The sequence below is a fragment of the Epargyreus clarus genome, unplaced genomic scaffold (genome assembly GCF_041222505.1).
Source record: "Epargyreus clarus isolate Ecla_fem2 unplaced genomic scaffold, WU_Ecla_fem_2.2 ptg000002l, whole genome shotgun sequence".
In the NCBI taxonomy this organism is placed as follows: Eukaryota; Metazoa; Arthropoda; class Insecta; order Lepidoptera; family Hesperiidae; genus Epargyreus; species Epargyreus clarus.
In genome coordinates this window covers 8,444,868-8,459,371 of record NW_027332210.1, presented here as the reverse complement: position 1 = coordinate 8,459,371, position 14,504 = coordinate 8,444,868, and the positions used below count along the sequence as shown (strand labels likewise).

The 14,504-nt window shown below is 36.5% G+C and overlaps 1 protein-coding gene across 5 annotated transcripts in view; it reads left to right on the top strand.

Annotated features, from left to right (window-relative positions):
* Window positions 1-14,504, top strand: part of CtBP (C-terminal binding protein) — a 178,738-nt gene that overhangs the window by 43,098 nt on the left and 121,136 nt on the right. For 2 of the 5 annotated variants that reach the window (XM_073079615.1, XM_073079600.1), the window contains exon 1: window positions 2,496-3,068. The exons of the other annotated variants lie outside the window; for them this stretch is intronic. The gene's annotated coding sequence lies outside the window, so the exon portion shown is untranslated. Of the gene's footprint in view, window positions 1-2,495; window positions 3,069-14,504 lie in introns of those variants that run through there. 5 annotated transcript variants of the gene reach the window in all.

Here is a 14,504-nt window from a genome sequence, read left to right as displayed (position 1 = left end):
AGTTTTACAGTTTGAATATATGGTGGAAGAAACTCGGGTATGTAGGTTTCTTCACAATGTTTTCCTCGGTAGGTAAAGTATATAATATGATAATTAATTTCTCATACATGCCTTACTTTGAAAACACGGGCAAAATAACATAAATTACCTAACACTAACCAACCACAAATGATTATTTATAATAATAATATGAATGCAGCAATTTTCTGTTATTCACTTTAACGATGAATGGATTTTTTTTTTCAAAAAGGTGTGGTAATGGAAACATACTTTTCCTAGGCGTTCCAGCTTATTCCGCAACAATAATATATGACCGATCTCAGATAGGAATATGTAAACCTATCTGGGGTGGATTATGATGATGATGGACAGCAGTAGCTATTTACTATCAGGTGGACTGTATGCTCGTCTGCTACTCATGTATTATAAATAAATATATGTTAATTGTTATCAAAAAACCTGTCAGGTATCGTCGTCTAAAAGTGTTTAAACGCAGCAATTATGTGAATTGTATACGAGATACGAGTATATAACGATTGGTAATTGGCAACACAATATCGTTACGGTTGTTACGGCGAACGCGCCTCTGATTAGCATAACACTTCGCCTTTCAAATCCCCACATTTCACTGTATCGCGTATCGGGCCGGCGTGCCTACGATTATATAGAGTCGTTCACCTTGCGCGCTGAAGCGCTCCACGCGCTCCTTTTTTCTTCATGCCAAATAGGGTTGGCATTTTTTTTTCTTATTATTAAAGTTATTTTTTTCGGAGTGAGCTATAGAAATAATGTATACACTGAAAAAAATGTAGTTTTTTGAGGAAAACACGGAAAAATACAAAATATATTAGTTACGTTTTTATAAAAAAAAAAAATTGACTTGCATTTAGTCAAAACCGTCACGCCTTGCCTCTTTATTAAATTCAGTTGATTGATGATAAATTCATATTTTGTAATGTAATTCTATATCGTACGTAAAACCGACGTTTATATTGTAGTACAATATTAATTATATTATTAATCGGTATATGCATACGTCATACCACATAATAATACATGTCATCAACAGCGCCACCTATTGAGTCTAAAAATATCCTATCTGTCAAGCTCGAACTAAGCGTACTCACTCACAAAATGTATTTAGTTGAGCGCTTTTGGAGATTAGCGCGTACGCAGAACGTACCTACAGTGACATGTGATTTATATACATTAAGATAAGATAAAGTTGGCAACCCTATCATGCGCGCTGATATAACAAAGCTGTTTCTATCGACGCGACGATCACTTGTTTATTTTGCGCGTCGCTTCTGCTGAACAATTGTTATCTACGTGTACTGTTTGAACAGGACGCCTAGCCTCCGTTATTATTAGTTAGTATTATTGCTAGGAGGAAAATGTATCTCGAAATAGTGTGATTGTGCGACGACCGCTCACCGCTCGGCGCTCGGACGTCCATTATTCACTTTTTGTCGGTGCGGTCGCGTTCGGTCGACGTGGACGTTTTTGTGCCATGCTCCGCTTGATACGGCTAGACGCTTTGTCATTTTTGGACCGGCTCACTCGATTTCCGGACGATAGTCGTGGTCGCGGGGGAAATGCAAAAAGTGTTTCGCGCTTCTCTGTGTGCGTTGCGCTTAATTGGCGGCCGCGGTAAGCACAGAGGCCCTGTTTGTTGTGTTATGAACAAAATTATGTCCACATTGCGGCTATTGATTTTGATATAAGAATTCTTTTGACTTCGTCAAATATTATTTTTGTTGCTACTTTACAGACATAACACAATAGAAAATTATATAAAGTAAACTAAAGTCAGGGGTTGCTACAATTCAGTGTTTCCTGGGGGATGTTCCACTTGGTTCAGTTTTTTTTTACACCGTAGGCCATTTAGGTGTGACAACCCTACTTCTAATAGACCAAATACAATGGAAGATAAATCACTTTATATAATAGAATAGAAAAACTATAGAATATAGCCAATTTATTTTATTATCAATGATAATTTATCATACATATTTAGTTTAATAGAGCCTAGTGAGTCTTCGTCTGTGACTGTACAGCTGTGTAAGGCATTATGTCGTGACTCATGGATCCCCATGAGTCCCCGGGCGAATTAATATCTTATTGTTTCTATACAAGGCAAAATTATAAAGCTGTGATGCGTGTAATTTAGCTAACGCATCCTTTGATTGACACGATTAGGAAAGTCCCAGCACACGTAAATAGATTATGCGCCCGTGAAATTCAGTCCTATCGGTGTTCGACCTCATGTCACCATTCCCTTAATACTACGATACGAACGCAACGAGGTTGAATAAATACACTTATCGGCGTATTATTGTTGCGCAATTCCCGCCGTTAATAAATACACGTGTTATCTCGCGGTGTTCGAGAACGTTCGCCGCGTCCGCGTGGCGCTGCGCCCGCGCTCCATACTACTCGCGCACACAACAAACGACGCCGGCGAATTCTGCTCGGCGACCGTCGTCGACTCGTTTCGCACGACATTGCGGGCCGAGCCGCGCCGCACGCCGCTCGTAAATTGCGTTTTCGCCGACGTGAAAGGAGACCGCCACCGGCGGTGCATTCACCGCTCACCGTGTCCAATTCATCACGAGATCGATATGTGCGAGTGCTCGTCGACGCCGTATCGCACCGGCTACGCGACCGCCGGCCGGCTCGCCTGCGCCTAGTCGCCGAGTCGCCGACGTCATCGCACGTGGCGCGCAGGGGACGCGCGGTGCGAGAGTGTGCGCGCGCGATTATATGGAATTCAGCGATTACGCCACCTACCTACGTACGTACGAGCCGGTGCGACCGCGCGACCGGTAATAATAATAATTAGCCGACTCATTATTGTTATTCGAGGCGGCCGGCGCTCGTTCGCTGTCACCGACAGATAAACTCGCCTCGCGACCGGACCCCGCCGTGCGCGCCTATTGCACCGCGCCGGCCGATCGTCCCCTTTGTTGTGGGACGAGGAGACGTTTGTATTGTGTGTTGCGGTTACTGTGCATCTGGTGAACAGTGTTGTGATTGGATTGTTCCGAGGGAGCCACAGGAATTATCAGGTAAGTTGGCTGTGTGAACGTCGCGTTATCGTAAACGGTGACACGAATCGGTTCGTTTCGGTAAATGGGTGAATTGTGAATGCCGTTGCGGAGCATGGAAGCGTCCGTTGACCTTGTGACGCCATACGCCATGGAGAAAACTCACGTGTTCGCGCGGAATCGTGTTTATTTTTCGATTAATCCGATTTTATGGCGTCGTCGGGCCATTATTCTGTGCATACACGACCACGATCACGGAAATATCGCTGTTTGCTTGCGATATTTGTCATGGAATTTGTCGGTCTAACGACTCTCATAGAATTTGTGTAATTTTAACGAGACGGCCAAATTGATGTCGAGAGTTATTACGTTCTGTTTATAACTATGTGCGGTCACGCCGAGTTGGGAAGGTTCTTTGATTAAACTTTTGAATTGCGTGGAGGTTTTGTATAGGGCTTCCATCTGCCACTACGGGAATTATTTACAGTAGGTATTTTACAAACTTTTGGGTTTGGGTAAACTTTTGAATATTAATGACTGTTTTTCAACTTGATCTTAAAATAAGTATACATACAGTATGAAAAACATACTGTATATACAATATGAAATCTTATGAACGATAACACCGCGATAATTTAGATTATATGTATTAAATATTTTAAAAAATTGTGTAAAAGTATTCTGAAACAAACTTTTACCTCATTCTATTAGCAAAATTGTATTACTATGTGGCAACCCTAGGTCGAAATGCCCTCAGCGTTTTGCCGCGCTCGGAGGTCTCGTGAAAAAGTATTTTAGACTTCACATCCGCCGTTTTATGTACTTAATACTTCTGTACTGCGAGCTAAGGAAATTTACTGTTGGATTTTATTTAATGAGCCGTATTCAAGAATAATCGCTATACATTAACAAGATGTATCTTATGGAAAAGTTAGGTTATGTTATGGATGGGCTTGTATTATATATTTTATATTGTACTCTCTAATTTGATAGACTACAACTATTTATTATCATGTGATATTAGACTCCTTGAAGTACTCACTTAACGGATAAATATTTATATTTTTCGTATTCATAGTAAAATGACACCTATGTTATATATTGGCCTTAATCACCATAGTTAGAAATTCGCCTTAAACAAAATTATCAAGAAGACATCTGATCCTGCACCGCCGCATTATTTTTATTATGAAAAAAAAAAACCAATGCTTAAAAATATCCTATGTCACTCCCACAAATTAGACGAATGTAACGATACCTCATGTGTTAAAATTCATCAAGCTGTTTGAGATTCAGGGCGTGCCAAAGAATAACATATACATACATATTATGTTCGAAAAACATTACCCTCCGCAGTCGGGTAAAAATATATCTAAATTCAACCGAAACGTACGAAAATAATACTATTAAAGAAACTGTAAATAGGATTTCATTCATAGTTGGTTAAGAATTAACTCGATGATACGACTTAACCTCTCGCGATAACACGCAGATACGCGCCGGTAGTAACAACGAAAGTACCTAGTTACTAACAAAAAAGTTTGTTATTAATATTGTAAGTAATATTTGGTACATACAGAATTCTAAGAAATTGTCTTTTAGTACTTAATATTTTATGGTACGACTTGTGTGGTGGAGCGGTCTCTATATCAAACTGTGACGCACAGGATTCCGGGTTCGTTCCTCGGCCGGGACGATTATTTATGATTTAGATTTCGATTATGGGTCTGGGATTTTGTGGTCTCATCTGTGTGTGTACACGACACGCACGACACAGAGGGCCGAGGTTCAAATCCCAGGCACGCACCTCTGATTTTTCAAAGTTATGTGCGTATTAGAAGTTAATTATCACTTGCTTAAACGGCGAAGGAAAACATCGTGAGAAAACCTGCATAAAAAAAGTTTTCAAATTTCAGTGAAGTCTACTAATTCGCACTTGGCCAGCGCGGTGGACTATGGCCTAATCCTTCTCATTCTGAGAGGTGACCCGTGCCCAGCAGTGGCACAGTAATGGATTGATGATGGTGATTAGTAACTTTCAAGTGCACGAAATTTCCGTGTATTACTTGAATTTAAAATTTTAAGTATTTACGAGGTTTTTCATGTTTTCTTAGGAACCCCTCACTTTAAATGACTTACCGTAACCGTAACGTAACCTACATTATGAACATGATTGCAATGAATGATTTATTATTAAATTATGAAAATCAAATCAACTCGAAGCTCTATCATAAATGAAACTACTCAAGAACTTGTAACCGGATCGAGTTGTGTATTCAACAATGTATGAAAAGCGGTTGATCTTTACATAATAAAATATGCGTCGGTCGGCTCATTTACAAATTATATTACGGGTTAATTTTGTATGTAGATTACGAAATGATAGGCAGCTTAATAATAATCTTGTCTGTGGACTCCATTTTATTCGTGACTCATTTGAATAAACATATCATTTAAGATCAGATTAGAACGTGTATAGAACAGGCGTTTATTTTTTTTGTGATACTTTGCTATTGCTATTGAGCTCTTATTTTGTTTTGTTTGCTATTGATGTGGGTTATTTAAATGTTGTTGTAATTGTCGTTAATATAATAACATTGTGTGATACGACTTTTAAGTGATTACAGAATATGTAGGTATTGTAAGCGTTTGTTTGTAAATGGACGATTTACCTAAATTCAGATGAACTGAAATGTAATCTGGTTTGCTTTTTCATTACCTATTTATTTTCATTATTACCTTATTATTTTACAATAGAGTTATACTAATTAAAAATATTAATCGAATCAATTAATGCGTTTTTTTACTACGCTTTTATTAACTTGACCTTTATGTATGTAACAGAATTTTTAAATTCGATTTTTGCCCACTTTGAACGGTCAGTTTTATTATTATATTTTTTCATTCATCAGTTTTTAATAAAATAAAAATAAATTAATGCTTATTATTTCGTGTATAAATTTAAAATATTTATATACGTACTTTATTTGGTATTTATCAAAATTATCAATCCATTAAAATGCTTTATAGCCACGGGATATGTGTAAAGTTCCTGAGATCTTTGAACGCTCATGCTATACACAACATATCAGAGGTATATCTCAAGGAAACAACGCAACATTACACAAACACGCCTGTTATCATTCCAACTGTATATAGATTTAATCAATTTCACGCAAGAGATCATCTACTTCAGTCAACTGTGTTAAATCTTGAATAAGTTGAGAGGATTACGTATTCGAGATATTCGAGTCAAGCGTTACACGAGACAAAGCAGTTATCGATTAAATTAAATGAGCAATGTTAACTTGACGAGATTGTGAAGTAATTGAAACAAAGATTAAGAGAGAGATTAAGGATAAGAAAAGATTGCGAAAGGTATTAGGGATCCAATAAGATGTAGTTTTTATGAAGACTTTAATTAAACTTGAAGTATTTAGTGTTGATTTCGTCTGAATTGAGTCATGATTTGCTATTATATTTTTGCATTTCGTTTTGTGAATGTTTTAAGTATTAAACGAATAGGGAATAAATGCAAAAATAATTTTAAGATTGAAATAGTGATTGGTGTATTGTAATAAATAGTAACGTTTACACAGACTATACTTTTATTTGCCTAATGTAACAATTGAAAATTACGCATTGATATCTATACTACATAATTGTATTTCAAATTACATCTAAATCGTCTAAGTAAGAGTAGTTTAAAATTGAGGTGCAAGATTAGACAAACATAATTACATGAGAAAACAATGAAAAGCTTTTAAAAGGGGACAATACTCACTTTTTATACTTTTATAGTAATTTTTTAAAGATCTGAGCTTATACCGACTGCGCTCCACAATACTGGGCCATTCAACCCGACCACCGATATAAATCGCATAGAACGGCCAATGCGTTCAAACGGAATGGCGTGCGATTTATGAAATGGTAGCTTCATAGAGCCGATTGTAACTTAGCTATCGGGCCGATGGCTCAGGGTACTAAAGTATTGTGGGGTTATATAGCTCTGCTGTGTTCTTGTTGGAACTGTGCGGTGAGTCTTACTTAACTAGGTCTTCGAACCTAGATATCGGTGATAACAACTCATTTTCGATCGGCTTCTTTCGATCTCAACCATTGTAAGCTCAGCCTTCCTTTAGTGAACAGAGAAAAAGATTCTAAAGTTATACCTATTTAGTTAACTAAAGTTTGTTTTGGCTTTAAGGAAAACATTGTAAGGCAACTTTGTGAGTCAATGTATAATGTTTTCAAGGATATGTAAAGTGTTTAAAATGTAAGACAGACGTGGAAAATTATGTTATAACTTAAGTCTATTTCATTACATAAAAAACACGAAACCAACGGAGGATTATAGGTATTTAAGGTTAGGAAAATACTACTGTTTCCGAGATGGGTCACAGATACGGCTACCCTTAAAAGTTTCATATTATTTTATCGCGTGTAAATTTATTATACTTATCATATCCTTTGTCCCAAAGAGCGCTAATAAAACAGTAGATGCATAGCGTGCAAGTTTTCCTCTTATATTTTATAACACAAAAATAACTTGAAGCGAGAATAAACGTGAACAGTGTGAGTTATTTGAACTCGAGATAAGTTAGGATTTGTGCTATAAAACTTTTGCGTGTCAGATCATGCAGGGCGGGTTGAATGCGGCACGACTCGGGGGTCGGTACACAAATTGTTATTTATATAACGGTTATGTTAGTTGGGCTTGAGTATGAGTATAGGATATAATATCGATATGAATTATGATATAAGTTAGTATGTGTGTTGATGCGACTGTAATAACTATTGACTATTTATAAAATAGGTCAAAATTTGTTTTTTTGTCGATGTTGTTAAAAGTTTCTTTTTTAGTTTATCCTAAAAATACTTAGGATTTAAACAATGATATTTTAAGTTTACAAAGCGTTTAAAAAGGAGTGCATGTTGATAAAATTTTAACGAAAGTATACTTTTTGGGAATTGATATTCCGGTGTCTGTTTACCTACTTGTTTTGCTTGTATGAAAAATCTTATATTATGAAACGTGGCTGACATATGTATGTCATTAAAATTACTATAGATCAATATCGGAACGGTTTAAAGATCCTGACGTTACATGAAAATAGTAATAGGGTTTCGTTTATACTCTTTGGGTACGGAACATTAAATATGCATCCTGCATTTACAAGTAGTTTACATTTTTACCTTACATAAAAGCAAACATTTAAGTCGGTTGCAACTTAGAAGGAAAAATAAGCCAACAATATATTTCAAACTAAAACCGTATTTTATTCGATGCATACGCTTCAAAAATTCCTTCGCTAGCGGATTTACATTGCGATCTTGCATAAAATTATCTTGTCAGGAAAAATGCACCGACAATAACCGTGGGTAGTGTAGGTATAGGTACCTATTGTACGTGCCGCTTCGCTTCTTAAAAAACAGGAAACGTGCTCGGCGGTGACTCGTGTCATTTGATGTTACTCGAGGTTCTTGTTGCTGTTTGTGTATCTAGCCACACATGTGGGTGATTTGAGTGTCTTTTTTTTATAATATAAGAGTAGCAGACGAGCATGCAGTCCACCTGATGGTAAGTGGCTACCGCCGTCCATAGACATCTGTAATCAACCCCAGATAGGATTAGATATTCCTACCGGAGGTCGGCCACAGATGCGCCGCTACACCTGAGGACTAAGTTGGAACGCCTCGGAAAAGTCTGTCTCCCTTACCAAACCCCTCAAACCGGACCACAGAAGCGCCTAACACTGCTGTTATTAGATAGAAATAGGTGTGGCGGTGGTGCCGCCGGAGTTGAACCACAAAGGGTTCTGCCACCTTCAAATAGTGTATGTTTGTTGAGATTTTTCGGTTGTTATATTGAGGTGGCAGACGATGGTGTTACCAACTGGTCCTTAGTGGCAATTGTCGCTCATTGATATCCGTAACTAACCCCAAAGCCCTAACTAAGCTTTCAGATGCATTTCTACCGCTGAAGACTTAAGTCGGAACGACTACTGTATTACCTAGTATCAATCATATCCAGTGTGATATCCGATTATGTTTAATATCATTAAATTTATTTAAACTTTAACTGACAACAGAATTGAGGTCTGAGTGTATGAAAAAATATCTCTTTTGTACAACAATATAAATTTTCATTCAGTTACAAATTACGGTCAATCCCAATGTAATCGTTACTCATTATTATTGTCATTAATATTAATATGTTTATTATCTTATCTCCAACACTATTATTTGTACAATTTAAATTATTTCTTTACTTTGTAATTCATATAATTTGAAATTTACAATTTTTTTTTTTTATAATATAAGAGTAGCAGACGAGCATGCAGTCCACCTGATGGTAAGTGGCTACTGCCGCCCATGGACATCTGTAATCAACCCCAGATAGGATTAGATATTCCTACCTGAGGTCGGCCACAGATGCGCCGCCACAGAACGCCTCGGATAAGTATGTCTCCCTTACCACACCCTTCAAACCGGAACACAGCAGCACCTAACACTTCTGTTTACCTAACAATGTTTTCATGCTGTATCATGAGAGTATAAATCCATCGAACATCGTTGTCGAATGCTACATACACACACGCCACACACGTGTTTATGTACACACGTACACAGCAACACGAATATTGCTTCAATTGCATTATCCATTTCCATTACCACTCGCCAGCGCCGTGTGAAGTGGCGATCTCGAAACGTGAGCCCTTTGACAATGGGGAGCGTACGTGTCGCTAATGTAATCAAGTGGAAATGTTTCGTTGGTGACGTCACACGTCATGCGATGCTCGTGTGTGTGTCTGTGTGTGTGTGCGTGCGTGTGTGTATGTACGGCTATTGTACGTGCGATGATGCCTTGATTAAATGCACGAGAATAATGAGTGTGAGAGTTTGAGGTTTGATGAAAATGGGAAATGTGTGGTGATGTTAAGCTGTCGTGTTCCGTTTCGATGTATGCTTCAGGCGTATCAGTCCAGTTGTGTGACATAGAAGAGTAACTCAGTAGAATACGAAAAAATATTGTAATAGACATTTGTAAACACTACTAGACGTTTCTAAAACACTCTTAAGCCTCTTACTCTTAAGCCTTAATACATTTTTAAACCAAAGTAACTGTGTTCTGCTACAAACCAGTGGTATATAAGAGGACTTTAGTCAATTCTACAGTTCTATGGTAAAATTAAAATTCTTTATGAGTGACTTCAATGAAAAGATTCTTTATTCTGGTTTGAAGGGGCAGCAACGCATCTGTTGCCAACCTCAGGTAGGAATTTTATTTTATCGGGGGTTGACTATAGATGTCCATGGGCGTCAGTAGCTACTTACTATCTACTAATAGATGGTCAGCCTGCTCGTTTGCTAATCAATATTATACAAAAAAAAGAAAAAAATATAAATCTAATTAAGTTGGAATGTTTAGTAGTCACGTATTACGCCATAATATAATATTACTCATGGTTTACACAAGCATGAATAAAATTATAATACTTATATGAACGTATTTCTCTAACGGAAATGCTTTAATAGTGGAACTGGGTGGTGGAAATAAGTGACGTCATAATGTTAGTATTTTAACGTGGTTGTTTGTGTCTTTTTCATTTGTGTTCTTTTCTTTTGAAAAAAGGCAATAGTAATATTAAAGCTTGATAGAGACATTTCTTTGTTTCACATCGATGTAGTAATCTGATTTCGAATAACATACAATACACTCATGTACTTAGCATAGAGTCATAGAGCTATCATTTAAAGCCATCCGTAAGCAACTTCCCTAATCTAGTCAACTGGAAATTGGTGATAATTACGAGTTGTTCCTCCTATACTTTAGTTTAGTCTTGTAACTATGAATATTTTAGTAACTAAACTTTAGTTCATGTTTGTACAAACAAACTTTACTTTGGAATAGAATATAGTAGAAGAAATGCTATTATTGACATGTTTTTCGAATAATATCCTACGCTACTATCGCTCATAAAGTCGCCAATAGACAGCCTGCCTATAGCTAACATTACACTTAAAACTCCTAGTGAAGTTGCAGAAATGCATTTACTTTTGCAAACGTTTAAGTCTCAACGAAACTCGTTCATACAGACATACATACATACATGTACCTATACGAGTACATACAACTGAACGCCGCTATTCAACGCGCCCGACAACTTTCTAACGTAGGCATTCTCCGCACCTATAGGCATTGTGGGTTTACTTACCGTGACCATTTGGTTCTCGAAATCGGGATGTTGGTTTATTTTGACAATTAGTAGGGACGATTGAAGGAAATTCAGTTTTGGTTTCCAATATGTACGGGAATCTAGGATATCAAACTTGATTTTACTGAATATCTAACCTAGGTCGGTTCTTAATGAAATTGGTTTATTTTTTTTTGTTACTTTCGTATTAATTGAAGGAAATAAATATTAGCTTAAAATATAACTAGAATAAAACTTTTGGCAGGTCCTTTAAATATTCACATAGATCTTGTTTTAGGAAAATCGTTCTGATTTTGCTTCCTGAAGTTTTTCTCGGGAACGAAAAGCGGAAAAGCGGGACGGTCCCGTTTAAAACTGAACGTATAGTCACGTTAGTCTAACAACTATCGAACGCAACCGTGCACTAGCCATTCTCGACCTACGCCACTGAGACTTTCTTTGATCCGCGTGGTACGTAACACTCGCCCGGGTGTGTTGCAACTGCATGCGGGTTTACCCGCGTTGAGTTATTTTATTTTACCTATATAATACGGAGGTATTATAGTACATATATAGTAAAAAAATATAACTCACAATTTAAGTAAGTGTCCCCGTAGACCAAATAAAAATATATATATTTTGTTTATACATTCCATTGGAGGGATTATTAGTTATATAAGTTATATATAAGTTTACGCAATATCTGCAATATATTATAGAAATAGAAAATTTCTATATTCAGAGCGGACCTAGTAAGTAAGTAGTAAGTAAGCAGACTATACCTATTTACTAGGTTCCAAGTTTTTTCTTAAATAGACATAGATATTAGAAATGTATCGCGTCACCATAACAAATTGTATGACTACACCTGCTCGCAACAACTTCAGAGCGGACTTGGCGCGAACTATACACAGACTACTAGAGCCAAAACAACAACTATCACAAAATAATCACAGAAGAGGCCTGAAACCAATATTGATTATTTATATTTCGACTTCTATGATGTTTTGTGTGGCAGACTCATATATGATAGTATATTGGTCTACCACACAATTTAATAAAATAAAAAAGCCGTATGAGCTTATGTAACCGTTACGTTCAAATCACAGACATAGAATCCCATCCTATTTATTTCGTATACATAAAAAGACATGCACTACCAAACGCGTATGTGTGCACTAGACCGGTTTCATGTCATTGTGTATATACCTCCGCTGTGTCTATTTCACGTATGAGTGTGTAGCATAGAATTGAAGCCCGAGCTTCACGCTTTGTGGATTTTGCACGTGAACTCAACGCATTATGGCACATGGCTGAGGTTTGATGTTGTCTGTATGAATGTATGTAGTTGTAGTGTAATCATTACCGTTATCATTTATTACAGTTGGTCTACCCAACTGATGGTTTAGGTATGTTTTTGTGTTAATTGTATTAAGAGACACAATTCTTGCGTATTTATTCTTTTGTAGAATACTCGTATGTTATTTGGTCAATACCTATATATTTGAAAATGTACGTTTTTCATTTTGAATGCGATTGATATATCGTGATCTAGTAAATAAAATAGAATTATTTCAGTAATTGCAGTGAGTGTGAGTGCTATGTAGTTATCATGTGAAAGTAGAAAACTTAAGATTGTACCAATTTTTAAGCTTCTATTATATTTGACATTTATCCGTCGTAGATACAGGGTTGAAGTAGGTACTCTTTCACTTATTTACTTTTCCGATTACGTGGGTTGTGTTCTATCAATGATTTTCTAGGAAACATTTAATTATTATTCGATCTATGGTACTTTAGTGCGGTTAGCTTCTGGGAATTTATATCAAAGATAAGCTATTTGCTCTTAGAACTTGCAATGCTGTAGACATGTTGTGTAAATATTAGAAGTCAAAGCAGAATACACAGAAATGTGGCGTCCCAACTTAGTCCTCAAGGGAAAAGACGATGACATGATAAAATCCTCTCCTATTTTGAATAAAAAAGTATGTTTGTACTTATTAGAATTATTATTGTGAGAAATTATGTTTTTTTGGCGTAATTAAGTATTTCCAAAATTATTAGTAACAGCGGAGGTATTGTATCGTATCATAAAATATTTATAAATGGAAAATATATTAAATAATATTATCGTAACGGAACCAGCGGAATCGTTTCTGTTGCAAGATAGTGTCAAAAATATTTGCTTTGTTGAACCGTATACAAGTAACTGGAGAACATAAAATAGAGACATTCCTCCTATCGGCTTGTAGATCACAAATAACGTTTAAAGCGCGGTAGTTAGTAGTTAACTAGATATAATGTGTACTGTTACCCAAGTCTTGGCATTTCGCTTCGGAAAGTAATGTGAACGTAAGAGCCGTCATACACGATAACACTATTACATATTTTATTAATTAATAAAATATCGCCATTCATACATTTCTACCCGAAATTGGATTGAAATCCTATCTGAGTTCGGCCACAGGTTTGTTGGTACCTAGGAAAAGTTGGAACATTTCAAGAGTCCCTTCAAACTAGGACAAATAACCCCTAAAATTGCTCTTAAAGGGTAAACATATGTTTGACATTAATATATCTTAAGTTGAATCACAAAGAGTTCTACCGATCTTTATTTTGTGTGTAAAAAATAATTACTACAAAATTTCGCCTTAAGTTTAAATATAGACACCATCGTGTGTGCCCGCCTTAAGCGTTCGTGGGAAAACCCTTCGGTACAGTTCAAGCGACGGAACTCGAGCGTACCTTTCACCAATCGTAAGTAATACTAGGCTCTGGTTTATTTAAGAGGACCCAGTCTAAGACCCGTTAATGTTAATAGCGCCGATTTCTACTTTCATTATAGTCTTGTTGGGAACAATACAACTGTAATAATACTCATTAGAGGGGAAAGCCTACTGGTAGCAATAGTTTCACTGTAAGGACGGAACAAATGTTCACTTTAAAAAATCTTTTTTGCTATTATAATATTTCTTGTCATAAATTTCATAATATTTCAAGTAGGTATGTTAACTAACCAAATGTAGAGCATTGGATAGATAAAAGGCGTTAGTCTTTCGACATTTGTTTAGGATTTCCCTTATTTGCGGTAAAATATAGTTGTCAATGCAACATACCTAATTGATTTAAATTAAAAATTAGTTGACGTAATAGCGTTTAGTAATTGGGTAAGCCGGTACACCGAATGTTATAATAACAATCGTTTATTTCAATAACTAAGGATCATAAATCATAATACACAAATCCACACAGACATCTT